This window comes from Protopterus annectens, chromosome 1.part1 (assembly GCF_019279795.1).
Source record: "Protopterus annectens isolate FY-2018-M chromosome 1.part1, PAN1.0, whole genome shotgun sequence".
In the NCBI taxonomy this organism is placed as follows: domain Eukaryota; kingdom Metazoa; phylum Chordata; order Ceratodontiformes; family Protopteridae; genus Protopterus; species Protopterus annectens.
The window spans coordinates 1,099,398,181-1,099,414,962 of record NC_056726.1 but is presented as its reverse complement, the minus strand read 5'-3'; positions in this window follow the sequence as shown (position 1 = coordinate 1,099,414,962).

Sequence of the window (16,782 nt, the reverse complement as noted above, 5' to 3'; positions counted from 1 at the left end):
ATCTCCTTCACCAGATTGTCTTCTACTTTCTACACATGTGACTGAACTACCATAATCTGTTCTGTTTCTCTTTCTGTCCAATGGGAGCTACTTTGGCTTCTGCTCTGATGTCTGCATGACTTCATCTGTCCCACAGTGTGTATCCTACCATCCATCCAAGGCTCTTCATCTCCATCACCTCTAGCTTCAACAGCTGCTCTGTCTTTGCTGCCTAGGTCTTTGTATTATACAGTAGTACTGGTCACACCACTGTTTTGCACACCTTATCTTTTAGTTTCTTTGGCATTCTTCTGTCATACACTGCCCCTAGCACTCTATGCTAGTTGGCTGTAGCCCCTCTCATTCTAGACGACCTCCTCATTTAGACTTCTCTTCTCCTCAACCAGTTCTCTTGTACTTGACGCTGTTACTCTATTCCACTATTTCCCTTTCCATGTTAATCTTCTGACTTCCCACATTTGCTGCCATTACAGCTGTCTTATCTGTACTCGGTTTCTTCCCATGTGCCTTCAGTTTTACATTCCATTCCCTATCCTTTGCTGAAGTTCTTGTTCAGAGTCTGCCTGTAATGCTACATTGTCTGCATACAGCAACTTTGTTGATCTGTTTCCTCCAACTTGTTTGCTAATGTAGTCCATCAACAGTATGAACAGCAGTGTGCTCAGATATGAACCCCAATGCACACCCACTCCTATTGGGAACCCCTTTAAGAAGCCAAACACTGTGCTTGAGTTATTCAGTGCTTGTATATAGCCTGCACTAATTCTACCACTGTTTCTGGGAGTTCAATGCATCACAGGACTTTGTTATGTACTTTTTCCAAGTCTAGGAATGTCCATTTGGACTCTTTCCTCATCTCTAGCTTCTTCTCAACTATCTGTTTCACTGCATACTTCAAGTCAGTTGTGCTGCATCCTGATCTGAATCCAAATTGCTTATCTCCCACCTTACTTTCTACTTCTCTGTGTATTTATTTTATTGTACTTGGCATTTGTTTACCAGGATTGTCCAACTGGACACAGGTGTCCTTTTTCAGCGGAGTCCTGGGGAGAAAAGCTCCACAAGGTTACAGAGTATATTAATAATAATAGTTAAAAAAAAGTTTGACAATGCTAACAATAGTTCTAAAATTAATAATAGTTCAGAGAGTTTGAGCAGTTGTTATCAGAAAATTCAAAAATTCAAAATCCAAAGTAAAATAGTTGACAAGGTTTAACACTGATTAACAGTAGCATTAAGAATTAACAATGGTAACAGAGTTTGTCAAGTTTTTAGCAGACATTTGTAGTCAAAAACTAGCAGTTAAGCACATGAATAGTATAAATATATATATATATATATATATGTTGTATCTTTCGGCTTTTCCCGGTTAGGGGTTGCCACAGTGGAACTCCGGTCCGCTAATGATTGGCAGTAGATTTTTACGTACCGAGTTGCCAGCCCTGATGCACAACCTTCAACGAAGGTACACCCATTCACGCATGTCTCCACACAGAAGATGCTTTAGCTGAGAATCGTACAGGACAACGTCTTACTGTGAGGTGACAATGCTACCGCAGCACCACCACCGCAGTATATATATATATATATATATATATATATATATATATATATATATATAGATATATATATATATATAGATATATATATATATATATATATATATATATATACATATATATGTAATCAGCTTACTAGAGATGAGATTATACTAGCTATGTACACTGTGTTCAATCTGCCTTGGGGCATAGTATAAGACTGTGGAAATGAGTTTGATAAGGGGACTGCAGTAGTAGGTTGGAGAAGGTGGGTTCAAGGATGGAATTGTTTATCAATTACCCTGTCCAGAACTTGCATGCAGAGTGAGAGGCATTTGGTTGTATTGCCCTCAGTTGAGGATGCCCCCTTTACTCATGTACACTGGCACTAGTATGCTCATTGTCCAGTAAGCTGGAATGTGTCTTTCTCTCCATACTGCTATGATCAGCTTCAGAAGCCATTTTCTTCTATGTTACCTAGCACTTTCATCGTATCTGCTGTGGCCTCATCTGACCCTGCTGCTTTCCTTGACTTCATTGTCCTTAGTGCTGTTCTTACTCCTTCTAGGCTGGGGCCATCTTCTTCTTTCATCATAGACCATGTCTGGGGCAGTACAACTTCTGTCTTTTTTTTTTTTCATTCAGAAGCTGCTAGAAATACTCCATCCATCTGCCTTTGATGTCCTGTGGATTGGTGAGCAGGATGTTGCTGGCATCCCTTATGAAGGGTGTCTATCTTCTTCATCTTTCTGTTGCTGCTTTGTAACATGACATAGTTTCTTTGTGCCATCTACTGAGTCACTTTCTAAAAGTTGGTAGAGTGCCTCTGATGCCATGTTCTTTGCTATGGCAACTTTTCATTTAATTCCTAACATTGGTCAAACCTTATTCAAAATGGCATTACCCACATGGATCCAGCAGACATAGTCAACATGTTAGAAAAGTAATTGAGTGCAAACTTTACCCCAGAAACAGCCAAATAAAACCCAGATATCCTACTTAATCTCAAACATCTCATCATAACCAAAGAACGTTTGATAAAGGTACTCTCCAAAGCCAAAAATAAATCATAAATGGGGCCTGATAATATACCAATATAAAACATGTCCAGTGGACTCATTCCTGTGGCTATTCAACATATGTTTATCCACTGGTTTTGTTCCTGATGAATGTTGCACAGCTGCTATGATGCCACTTCACAAAGTTAGGGCGACTACTGACCCACCCACTACTGACCCTTGAAACTCCAGACCCATTAGTCTCATCTGTAAAGCAATGGAACACATCACAATTGACCTAATTAACTATGATATAAGTCTTATAAGGCTTGACATTGCAGCAATTTGACTGTGTTAAAGGTAGATCCTGTCTAATCAATCTGGCCAGTTCTTTGAAAAGTAGCACAAGCCATAGACAATGGCCATGATGTTCATATGGCATACCTTGACCTGAGTGGTAAATTATGGAAAATGACCCATATTATCCCCTTACACAAAGGAAGCAATTCCACTGACATTACAAATTTCCATCTCATAGCCATTCTATCTCCACTTTCTAAAATCCTTGAAAGATGTATATATCAACAATTTCTCCACTATCTCTTACAAAATAAGCGAATTACCAGTACCCAACATGGATTTCTGTCAGACCACAGCACCTCCACAGCATTACTATCATTTACAGGCATGGTCAATAAAATTTGCGATTCTAATAAACTTGTATCTGCAGTATTTCTAGATCTATCAAAACGTTTGACATGGTCTCTCACAGAAAACTCTTCAATCAGCTATCCACCCTGGGTCTAGCATCACCATTCATTCAATGGCCAACAGGCAGAAATCTGTAAAATGGTAAGGATCTCTCATTGAATATGTTGCCTCTTCTGAAGGAGTCCCACAAGGATCAATTCCTGGCCCTCTACTGTTCAATACTTTTTATAAATAAACTAAATTTGTCTTCTTGTGATGGCACCTTGACTCAATAATGAGATGACTCTACAATCATCTGCTCTTCAAACAGTTTAACTCACTTCCAAAAAATCACTCGGCAAGCTGTCATCTCCACTGAAACCTGGCTTTCAAGAGCCCAGCTCCTAATTATCCCGAAAAATCCAACCTTATCCCCTTTACTCCCAAAATGCACACTCTTAACAGAGAATCTTTCAAAATCTTCTCATCAAATGGAACTGAAATTGAATTAGTCCACCGTACCAAACTATTAGGAGACATAATAGATGATAATCTTAAATTCTACCATCACATTCAAAGCAATATCAAAAACCCACCAAAAGCTAGGCATGCTATACAGAAACATTTTCGGAGCACACCAACTTATCTTCTGCCCTCGCTACTCTATGGAGTCTCAATTCTAACCAATGTACAATCCTCCATTTAAAAACATTGACAGCTGCCACAACCAAATTACCATGTTTGCTACTAATTCATCCTCCTTTAGCCATCACTGTAAAGCTCTGCATACCGTTAGCTGGCTGGATCTCCCCCCCCCACCTCTCCTATATTAAACTTACAAAAATGCATAAAATCACACACAAACCATTAGCCTACTGACTCTTATTCCTTTATTTGACATGTATTTCCCTAAAGTAAATCTTAGATTGGAAGACAAACAGCTTCTCATCATAAATAAACTAAACACATTCCCTATACAAAACCTATACTCATATTCAGTAGCAAACAAAAATGGACTCTTTACGTCTAACCACCAGAACTATTTCTGATGTACTCACCTTTAAATGCTACCTAAAAGAAGACTTTACAAAATCTTGGATCTCATCCTGTGCCAATCCTGGCTGAACTTATTCTCTATACTTCTCTCCCCCCTTCAACCTAAATCACACTTTACCATCTTCTCCTGCCTCCTCCTCCCCTCCTTTCTTTTGTTTTTTTCCACTAACTTACTTTATCCACTTCATCTCTGCAGACCTTTCCTCTACCGCTTTCTCTTTCCTCCCTACTCACCTAAGCTGCATTCATCTAATAATTTATTTTTCTCTCCATCCTTCTTTCTTCTATAACCATAATATGACACCATCTCTTATACTAAGACATCTCTCAATTTATGATCAGTGTCTCTAATCATATAATGCCTTATAGCTGTTTAAAATATCTTATTATACTTTTCTCAGGTCTCATTTATCACACACTACTCATGTAATAAATATACTGAGTTTTTCTTCACATCTTTTCTCCAACACATGTTGTTTTTTCATTGCACTTTACTATGAAATATATGTTTGATGTGTTATTCACATTAATTTTTTCACTCTTATGATTTGTAGTGGTACATTATACTTTGTGGTTTTAAAACATCTGTATGTGATGATTTATAATGTAACATGATACTTTGTTGATTTAAAATATCTGGACTTGATTTTTGAAAAATTGTGATTTTTGAAGCTTTTCTCTCTGGGCCTCCACTGAAAATGAGCACTTTCTGGCCCAGTCAAACTTTCCCAGTAAACAAATGTCAAATAAATAAATAAAGGCTTTTGACCCCATTCCACATCCTAGAATAATAAACAAGCTGATTGGGCTCCAAACTGACTCCCACATAGTTAGGTGGATAGGAAATTTGTTTAGGAATAAAACCTATGTAGTGAGGAGGCAACTCCGATTAGATGAGCTAATCGGAGGAAGGGTAATGAGCAAACTCAGATGTGTAATATATAACATTAAGTATCTTGTTTTTTGCTTATTTTTATGAGTTATTTATAGCACTTTTATTGTCTGCTGCATACATTTCTAGCTAGTTTCACTGTGTGTGAGGTATTAACCGGAAATTGTCTACATTTATTAAGCATCTGTTTGGGTTTTTTGTTCTGATTTCCTGCCAAAGAGTGCATCATATAACTTGTTTGCAGTTAAAAGCCTTCTCTAGAGTCTCCTTGCTCCTTTATCTGTTTACATTTTTCATTTAAAGGCTCACTGCTGCTTTTCTGCTGTGATAAACATTTCTGTAGTTTTTTTCTAACCAAGTAGTGGGGGTATTTGTAGCATTGTCCATATTCAGGCTTGTGTTTTGGGCCTAGTTTTTGTGGAGGCTATGTGTCTGAGCACAAGTTCAAGGCCATCTTAGTTTAGCCAAAGCCATACTGTATTTCAGTGAGACGGCATTGTTTATGGTCATTGGCTGATTGGGGTTACCTGGACTATGGCTTGAATTAAACACCTCATTGTTTTTTTCGAGCTTTTTTTAAAGTTGTTTCAGGTTTCAACTTTCTGTTACCTAAGAAGTTAACTTGTGAGTGTTTCTGCCATTTCACACTGAGCTAATCAGAGGAAGGGCACTGAGCAAACTCAGATCTGTAATATCTAACATTAAGTATCCTGTTTTTTGCTTATTTTTACGAGTTATTTATAGCACTTTTATTGTCTGCTGCATACTTTTCTAGCTAGTTTCACTGTGTGTGAGGTATTAACTGGAAATTGTCTACATTTATTAAGCACCTGTTTTTTTGTTCTTATTTTCTGCCAAGGAGTGTATCATATTGTCTCCCACCCTCTCTCCATACTGGTATCGTGTTCTTATACTTGGTGGATTTGCAGTTTCCCACCTCTACTGCAAATTTAATCTGGGACACTCTTCCCAGTCTAGTGTCATTACCTCATTCTACCTAATCCAGGAAGAACATTTGAGAAGGCCAACCCACTTAGTTTCTGCTCCTCCTTTCCACTTTACAAAATAAATAAATAAATACATAATTTTCTAAGCTTGTTTCCTAACGTTCCTGTATGTCGTCTAGTCCAGATACAGATTTGCTGTATCCAGGACTGTCTTTAAGCTTCTGAGCCCCCAATCCTTTCTGTGTTGGAGGGAAGCCTTCTAGCTTAATTTTGTTTCTGAGAACTTGCCAGTTTTAGTTTCCGCACTCAAATCTGTTTCTTTGAGCTCAGCACTTGTTTAGAACTCATTGTAAGCACTAAATAAGCTACAAATTACTACAGCTCTCAACTTTCCTCACTTGTCTAGAGGAAAACAGTTTTTAGTACTTAATAAATAAGCACCTATCCAGGCATGTCTAAGGGTCAGCTCCTGGTGTTTTCTCCTGTCTACTTGATGAATCTGGGCATCTTGGGGCAATGCAGCAATTGCCTCATGTACACAGACAACCCTCTCCTCCTACCACCCAACACTACAACCTGTGAGAGATGCACTTATATAGCCAAACTGGAAGCAAAGCTAACTTCACCCAAGACTGGACTAGACAGTCAAGAGGAGAAGGTAAACACTTGCATCACACCACACTCATCTAACAGTCCCTCAAAACCTACACCACCAAAACACAAACATAGAAATACAAAACATACACCTATATTCACGGAGACTCTCAATAAAAATCTACTCAAGCAGCAAGGACCTCCAAAGCAGAAACGCAAGCAACCTCCACCCCACCCCCCAACACAACCCAAATGACACATAGCCCACAAACTCAGTGTGCCACTCAACCACAGCCCATAGGGCATAACAACATATCCAACACTCTAGTCATAGGTGACTCTATAGTCAGGCACATTGATGTTTTACTCACCAGGCTAAACAAGGAGAAAGTTACTGTCAGCTGCCTGTCAGGTGCCGGGATCCACCACATAATGCATGCACTCAGGTCACTTCACAATAAGTACAAATCTGACTCTGTCATTGTCCATGTTGGTGTGAATGACCTGAGACGCACCTCCCGGGACTACATGAAAAGAGACATGGAGGAGCTGTCCAATCTTGTAGCCCAGGCAGGTATAACCCTAGCCCTGAGTAGCATCCTACCATCACCCAGAATGATACCACAGTACAAGGACAAAATGATTGACTTCAACAATTGGCTAAGCTTCTGGTGTCATTCAAAGGGGATCCAGTATCTGTCTGCCTGGGATAACATGATCGACAAACCACGATGCTTTGCCAGAGATGGCCTGCACCTGTCATGCTTGGGATTCGGGATACTGGCTAAGACTCTTAACACCTCTATAGTGCCTTTTTAGGCACAGTTTAAATGGCAAATTCACCACTGTAACAGGTACAAGCAAGCAAAATGTGAGGGTAGTGCTACTCAATGCTAGAAGTCTAAACCTCAAAATGCACTCACTCGAGGCACTCCTTAAAATGGAGAACATCAACATCTGTGCAGTGACAGAGACCTGGTTCAAGGCTCCAGAGAGCACACCTGCAGTACCAGGCTATAATTTATACCACACCTTTCGGCCACCTAATGTGGACCGAAACACTAAAGGTGGAGGCATGTCCATATTCATTAAGGATATCCTCACCTCTATGCTAGTTGCTCAGCATAATGCATCCAAGATTATCCAAGTACAAGTAACTCTGGGCAAGACTGCAATCCAAATTGTAGCTTGCTACAGATCCCCCACCATGCCCTAGGATTCCCACTCCTCATTTCTTGATACACTGGAAAATATTAGGGTACAACCTAACACCCGAATAATGGGCGATTTCAACTACCCCACCATTAACTGGGAAAACTACTCATGTACCAACTCTTGTGCTCAAACTTATCTGGAATTCATAAATTCCAATGCCTTGGATCAAATTAGCCACACCCCCACCAGGGGCAGTAATATCCTAGACCTGGTCATTACCAACATGGGCAACCGGTGTTCCAAACCACAGGTCAATTCCTCGTTGGTCAGATCCGATCACAAGCTAATCACCCTAGACATCCACATCCCACTCCCACCCCCATTAGGGAAACCACCATAAAAAATTTCTTCAAAGCCAACTTCACACTTCTTAAGACAGAAGTGGCAAACTTCATGACATCCATGCTGACGGACAATAGAGATACAACTGCTGAATCCTACACAAATGCACTTTATAAGCACTTACACAAGTGCATGGATTGTGCTATCCCTAACAGAACCAAGATGCGATCCTCCAAAAAAAAGGAAGCCAATCTGGTGGTCCCCTCCCATAAACAAACTCTACAACAGAAGAAAAAAACTGTTGCAAAAGGTAGTAAAATCCCATGATTGGAGGAACTCCCTGGCCAGCCGCAGTAAGAAGCTGAGATCCCTCATAAAATCCTCCAAAGCTAGTTACGAAATAAAATCGCCACTGATTCTAAAGACAACCACAAAGCATTCTATAGCTATGTGAAAAATCTCCATGGCAACGCTCAGATCTGCTCTGAGTTGCAGCACAATGGCACTAAATATACAGAACCAACTGATATTGCCAACATCCTGGCAGATAGGTTCAGTGCTAACTTTACCCCCCTCTCATCCCCTAAATGGCCCATCTCTATACTGGAGGAATGCAAAGTTTCTGTAATCACAGCTACACAGATAAAAAACACACTGTCCAAAGCCAAGAACACAGCATCCATGGGACCTGACAACATCCCAGGCTGCGTGCTACATGAACTACAGAATGAACTGGCACCCCACCTAAGCACCATGTTCAATCATAGCCTCATCTCAGGCTTTTTGCCCACTGAATTGCACACAGCGATGGTTATCCCACTCCACAAAGGGGGAGCCACCATGGTCCCCTGGAACTACTGGCCCATTAGCATGATGAGACTGGTCTGCAAGGCTATGGAACGTATCATCATGGAACTTATAAACAATGACATTGGCAACCTCCAAACTCTGGACCCCACCCAGTTCAGGTTTGTAAAAAGCAGATCATGTCTCCTAAACCTGATAGACTTCTTTGAAGTGGTCACCAAAGCCAAAGATGAGGGTAAGGTGGTTCACACAGCCTATCTAGATATCACCAAGGCTTTTGACACCATCCCCCACTCAGGAATTATAGATAAACTCACTAAACTAGGTATAAATCCCTATGTCACAAGATGGGTTGTCAACTGGCTCACTGACAGAACCCACACTGTGAAAGTAGCAGACTCAAAATCCAACTTCAGACCAGTGACAAGTGGAGTACCACAGGGTTCTGTCCTGGTTCCTGTCCTGTTTGGTATCTACTTCTCTGAAGCACAGGCTAACACTGAAGGTCTTTGGCTAATGAAGTTGGCAGATGACTGCAAACTAGGAGCCATAATCGAAACTCCTAACGATGTGGACATCCTACAAAAGGACCTCACTGAGACAGATGCCTGATGTCAAAGCCATGGCCTCAAGCTCAATGCCAATAAGTGCATTGTCATCCCTTTTGGTAAAAACTCTGTACCCATGAACTACCACATAAGTGGTAGTTTACTTAACACTGAAAGTGTGATAAGAAACTTTGGGACACAGGTAGACAGTAGTCTCTCCTTTGATAATCATATTGCCACAGGAAATCCTTCTACGTGGCACACCTCATCACAAAAGGTTTCTCATCCAGGAAAAAAGATATCATTGTTCCCCTCTACTCATCACTCATTAAACCCATTATAGAGTACAACACCCCTTTTGGTATGTACCTCACAAGACATCTACCACAACTGGAAAGGATGCAGAAATACCTCACAAAGAGGATTACCAGCCTCAAACAGATGTCCTACGCAGACGGTCTCAAAAAAATCCAGCTCTACTCCATCGCATATCGCCTACTCAGACGCGATCTCTGCCTAACATACAAAGCTATGTCAAACCCAGAGCTGTTGGACATGCTCCACTTAAAGAAATCCCAATCCCTCCAAGCTACACATTCTAGGGACCTAAACCTTGTCACCACAATAAACAGAACATGCTGGAGGGATAGATTCCTGTCCCAGAGACTTCCCATACTCTTGAAAAAACTACCTATCTATATCAAACAAAGCTCTTCATTAGCATTCTTCAAGAAAAATCTTGATGATTGGATGGGATATAGCAAATTCACCCTGGGGATCACTTCTGTGGCTCTGCTCGACCGGGGCATAAGAAAATAATTTTCTTGGGTGGCAAAAGCCAGGGTACCATTTGGCTAGGCTTATATAGGTCCTAGGGCCAATAGCCTAGTACTTACCTATGAACCTATGAACTATAAGCATGAAGGTTACCGGTGGCATTTCTCAGGGCATCATGATGGAACTATTGAACATCTACTTTGGAAATCTCCAAATTACAAATAGGAATCTCTTGCTAAACAAGTTTGTGGATTTGTGGATAATTGCAATCTTTATAGCAACCTCAATTCCCCCTCAGATAAAGAGAAACTCCAAGTGGAATTCACAAATGGTGCACAAAAATGAGTTAAAATTAAAAGAGTAATAACATCACACTTGGTAACAATCCCTCTGTCTACCTTATAGTATACACAAGACTCCACTTCTAAAAGAAAGTGTAGAGAGAGACCTTGGAACAGTGGCAGATAATCCTCTTGCCTTTAACCATCATGTTGCAGCAGTGGTTAGGAAATACTTTTACCCTCTAGATCCATTTAAGTTTTTATCCTTCAATATTCCACATTGATCAGACCTATTATCAAATACAATATCCATTTGGGATAGATCTTACTAAGAATATCAATTAAACTAGAGAGACCCCAGAGGCTCCTAACTAAAACAACCCACAGGCTTAAAAGACAAGAGCTATCTTGAGAGGCTGGAAGCACTTTTTCTTTATTTAGTGTGCTACAGTCTCCTTGTGGCAATGTCTGCCTTTCCTTTTGGGCCATTTGGAATCCAACAGTCCAAGACCACTTATATCACCACAAATCAAACAGTCTTACTGACTTTAGAAACAGGGGTCTAAATCTGTTTCAGGATATAAATAAAAGACAGTCGAGAGACAGATTTGTCACACAATACGTACCCCTTCTGTAGAACAAGCTTCCACTCCAAATTAAGCAATGTAGCATACTTTCTTTCATCAAAAGGAGTTAGACAACTGGATGAGTATCCACAAATACACCCCTGGTATGACTGACCCATTGTTTCTTGAAAATGGAGGTACTGGCAAGGCGTAAACTGCCACAAGGCCTGATTGCATTGAATCTTCTGTGATTCTTACTGACTACTGTAATTAGCTAATTTACATTCCTGAACTGTGTGTTGAACTGCTCTGTGAAACACTGTTCCTTCATGGCACCGTGTAGAAGCTGTCTGATATATATACATACAATATGTAAATATGCAGAAATATATCTATTGATAAACAAATATAATCTCTCTGAAACAGAGAAAGTCACTCACCAGCGATCACTATAGTGATGAGCATCAGATTGAAGAAGTTTAGTGGATTTTGATTGCTAAACAGACTTATTCTTGGACCTCCAGGTCTCACAACCTCCTGATTTTGTGCACAAGGTAATACACTATCTCACTGCCACGTGGGCTTCACATTATTAGTGGGAGTTTCCAAGGTAGTACACTATCTGACTGCCACGTGGGCGTCACATTATTAGTGGGAGTTTCTCCCTATGCCATGAATGTACATGAATGTACATGGTTGAGACCCAAACACAATGGTTCTTGGCCTAACTCCACTTTGCCAGTGTCACCAGGTAATGGATTAGAGTGTGTCACCAAGAACAGTGATTCCTCTCATGGAACAGGGGATCATAAGCCATTGCGAGGTGACTATAACCCCAGGTCATGGAGACTTTTGATAGCATGTTATCCTACACAAACTCCTCCTAGTGGAAGTTGTGAAAGTGATATTAATATGGTACACTTTCATTAGTTTACATGGCAGCGTATCACAGTATGTAAGTTACTGGGCACCCTACATGGGCCCAAAGCCTTTCATGAGCTCCATGCTGACTCAGCCTGTGAAATGATGATCCTAATGCCTGTAAGTGGTCCTTGATCAAGAACCCAGAGAACTTACTCTACCATTGGCACCATTACACAAGTAAAGGCTTAGGGTCAACGTTTCATAGGATCATAGGAGGTTACTAGTCTATTGGCCCTAGGCCCTTTACAAGCCTAGCCATGTTTTACCTTTGTTTCCTCACAGACAGAGAGAAATAGGTTATATTAGTGCACAAATGTATGATCAGCATTGACTGCCCCTAAAGGGACACAGGTGAAACTGCCGGGGTGAATTTATGGTTTCCCATCCAATTGTCCAAGTTAAGCTTCACTAGAGTCATTGTGGAGCTCTGTTTAACTTGAATTGGTAGCTTAATCCAGAGTGGCAGCCTCTGGGAGACATATTTGTCTCTCTAGCAAGTCCAATTTATGTACTAGGCTTAAGATCTGTGAGCATCTTAAGAAACATAGCTTACATTCCAATGGTAGTTTTTAGCCCTTATATCATGCATACAAATAACCCATTTAGTTAACATTTGTTTACCAGGAAAGTTCAACTTGGAACAAAGCCAATTTTCAGCAGAGACCTGGGGAGAAAAGCTCCAGAAACATGTCTTTGTAATATGGGAGGACACCCAAAGAAACCCACATGAATACAGGAAGGACATGCAGATGCCACACAGAAAGCATTCCAGCTGAGAATCAAACTAGAGAACTTCTTGCTGTGAGGTAACAAAGCTACCGCTGCACCACTGTGCCAGACAAACTTTATGGCCTGTATGGAGATTTAGTGGGCATAACAAGGGCATGTTGGGACATGTACATGTTTCTCCTGTCCATTGAGGTACATGGGTGCTACACCACAGCTGAATTTGCAGTTTTCTATCCATTCATCCAAGCTACATTTGAATAGAGTAAGAGACGTACTTTGCTTTATGTAGAGGGGAACACAGTTCCACAGAAGTGGAATTGTCTGTCATACTTACCTATCCATCCAACATGTTCTATTTATGTTGAAAAGAGACTGGGATCCCTTGCGTGTACGTGTATAACATGGAGTGCAGTAAGGATGAAAGTGAGGGCATCAACAACTTGGCATTCCAGAGTCACAACGTTTGTGTAACTACAAAGCAGCAGCTATTTTTATAGTAGCTGCTAAGCAAAATACTAAGAAAATGGTTAATAAATAAATAAACATAAACAATAAAAATAGGTTCACAGTTACTAGGCATGCATTTGAGGAGACCATTAATGAGCCTAGCTCAAATTTCCAGTTGCCCCAAAGAACTGTCTGGTGACTTGTTCAAGGTAACACCGTAGACAAATGAAGGCTGAGGAACTCAAACCCCCTGTCCTACAGAGAGCAGATTCTTTACAATTCATAGAATTTATCCTCAGTGCTATCTGCCTGACTGAACATATGCCTTTCTTTTATATTAATGTGTCTGTGACTCCATACATTTCTTATGTTAGTGGTAGACAGATTTATAAAGCTTTGCTATTCCTAGTGAACTAAGGACAAAGATAGGCCGAAGTGCAGGAGAGGAAGGAAGAGACTGTCTGACACCACCTCATCTGTCTTGGGGAGGCTGTGCAGTGCACTCCAAGGTCCTATAACCCTTTTTAGGAAACAGTACTTTATTAAACAAATTGTGCCGCGGTGATGCAGTGGTAATGTTGTTGCCTCACAGCAAGAGGTTCTCCCATTCGATTCTCGGCTTGGGTTGGGAGTTCCTTCTATGTGGAGTCTGCATGTCCTCCCCGTGGTCGAGTGGGCGTTCAAAAGACATGCGCTGAATGGGCGTGCCTTTGTTGAAGGTTGGGCGTTGGGCTGGCAACTAAAACTCGACACCATAAAAACCAACTTCCAATCATTAGTGGACCGGAGTTCCGCTGTGGCGACCCCTAACCGGGAAAAGCCGAAAGACAAACAACAACAACTTTATTAAATAAATTGCTAAAGTTGCATAATCCAGATGCCTTCTATAACACCTTTTTCTCTCTTCATATGTTTTCACTTGCTCTCTAAAAATCATGCAGCCATATCATACCCCGCCCAAGGCTTTCACCTCTGGTGTAGCCATATCATACCCCAACTAAGGCTGTTAGTTTGGGTGCAGTTATATTGTACCCCATCCAAGGCTCTTCCTTTGCACATATCTAGAATTCTAATTCTCTTTAATCAGTTTTGAATGTATCCTCATCAAGATGCTGCTAAAAATGGATGCATTCTTTCACATGTGACATTACTATTTGCCTTACATAATAGGAGGAGAAATGCAGTACCTTTCCTTAATTGCTGGAACCTGTGTTCTGAGAGACTGCTTTCCAATCTATCTGCAAATATACAGAGCTGAGTATATATATTTTTTTGGTTTTAGAGTTTGTACTGTTAATTGTTGCTTAGATCCCTGTTGGGACTGTTTTGTCCCATCCACCCTCCCTATTTTTGGCTTGTAGTTTAAATTTGGTGGCTTTTGCAGTTGCCCACCCCACTGTAGATTTGATCTGGGACACTCTCCAAGTCCCATCTCTTTACCACATTCTATCTAATAAACTCTTCCTGCACTTGCTTTTAGCCCTTTTTAATTTAATTGCATTTTTTTTAAACTGTGTTTGGTCTAATATTGCTACATACTCATGTGTGCTAGCTTGCACTGCATGGGAATTGTTTTTACTACTGTTTTTGCTACTTTTCTGTAAAAAAAAGAAAAAAAAAAAAAACTGTAAGCCTGTTTCCTACATTTCCTGTAACTATGTTCCAGATACAGATTTTCTGTATCCAGGACTGTATGTAAGCTTCTGAGCGCCCCAAGCCTTTCTGTGTTGGAGGGAAGCCTTCTAGCTTATCAGTGGGAGTGGTAAGCACTAGGTAACCTGTCTACCACATGAGGAGTGGTTCTGGCCCAGAAATTGAGTTATTGGCCGTTTGGGCAATCTCTTCCATTTCTCTCAACTTTCTGATTTGAAAGCCTGCATTTTCACTTGTTTCTGTCCTGTAACTTGTCTAGTGCAGATACAGATTCTTAGTTTTAGCACTTAAATTTGCTTATTCATGCTCAGCATTTGTTCAGAACTTGTAAGCACTAAATAACCTACTAATTACTACAGCACTCAACCTTCCTCATTACATAGAGGAAAACAGTTTTTGTACTTACTTTTCTCACTTGCTTAGAGAAAAAAAGCTCTTGTACTCACTTTCCTCACTTATCTAGTGCAAAATATTTTTTATTCGGGCATGTCCAAGGGTCAGCTCCCAGTGTTCTCTCCTGTCTATCTGATGAATCTGGGCATCTTGAGGCAATGTAGAAATTGCCTCATGTACACAGACAACCCTCTCCTCCTACCACCCAACACTACAACCTGTGAGAGATGCACTTATCTAGCCAAACTGAAGGTAAAGCTCTCTCCAACCAAGACTGAACTTGACAGTCATGAGGAGAAGGTAAACATTTGTACCACACCACACTCATCACATAGTCTCACTAAATTTACACCACCAAAATCCACACATAGTAACACAAAAACATTTGCGAAGGTTCTCAATAATAATCTGCCTAAACAACAGAGACCTCCAAAGCAGAAACGCAAGCAACCTCCATCCCCCAACACAACCCAAATGACACATAGCCCACAGACTCACTGTGTGCCACTCAACCACAGCCAATAAGGCAAAACAACGTACCTAACACACTAGTCATAGATGACTCTATAGTCAGGCACACTGATGTCCCACTCACCAGGCTAAACAAGGAGAAGGTTAATGTCAGCTGCCTGTCGGGTGCTAGGATCCACTACATAACCCACGCACTCAAGTATCTCCACAACAAGTACAAATATGACTCTGTCATTGTCCATGTTGGTGTGAATGACCTGAGACGTACCTCCCTGGACTACATGAAAAGAGACATGGAAGAGCTCTCCGACCTTGTAGCCCAGGCAGGTATGACCGTAGCCCTAAGTAGTATTCTGCCATCACCCAGAATGATACCGCAGTACAAGGACAAAATGATTGACTTCGACAATTGGCTAAGCTTCTGGTGTCATTCTATGGGGATCCAGTATCTGTCTGCTTGGGATGACATGGTCGACAGACCACGATGCTTTGCCACAGATGGCCTGCACCTGTCGCCCCTGGGATTCTGGATACTGGCTAAGGCTCTTGCTGCCCCTATAGTGTCTTTTTTAGGCAAGGTTCAGATAACAAATTCACCACCGTAACAGGAACAGGCAAGCAAAAACTGAGGGTAATGCTACTCAATGCTAGAAGTCTAAATCTCAAAATGCACTCACTCAAGGCACTCCTTAAAATGGAGAACATTGATATCTGTGCAGTGACAGAGACCTGGTTCAAGGCTTCAGAGAGCACCCCTGCACTACCAGGCTATAACTCATACCACACTTTTCGGCCATGTAACCTGGACAGAAACACCAAAGGCGGAGGTGTGTCCATATTCATTAAGGATATCCACACCTCCAGGCTAGTTGCTCAGCATAATGCATCTGAGGTTATCCAAGTGCAACTAACTCTGGGCAAAACTGCAATCCAAATTGTAGCTTGCTACAGATCCCCCACCATGCCCCAGGATT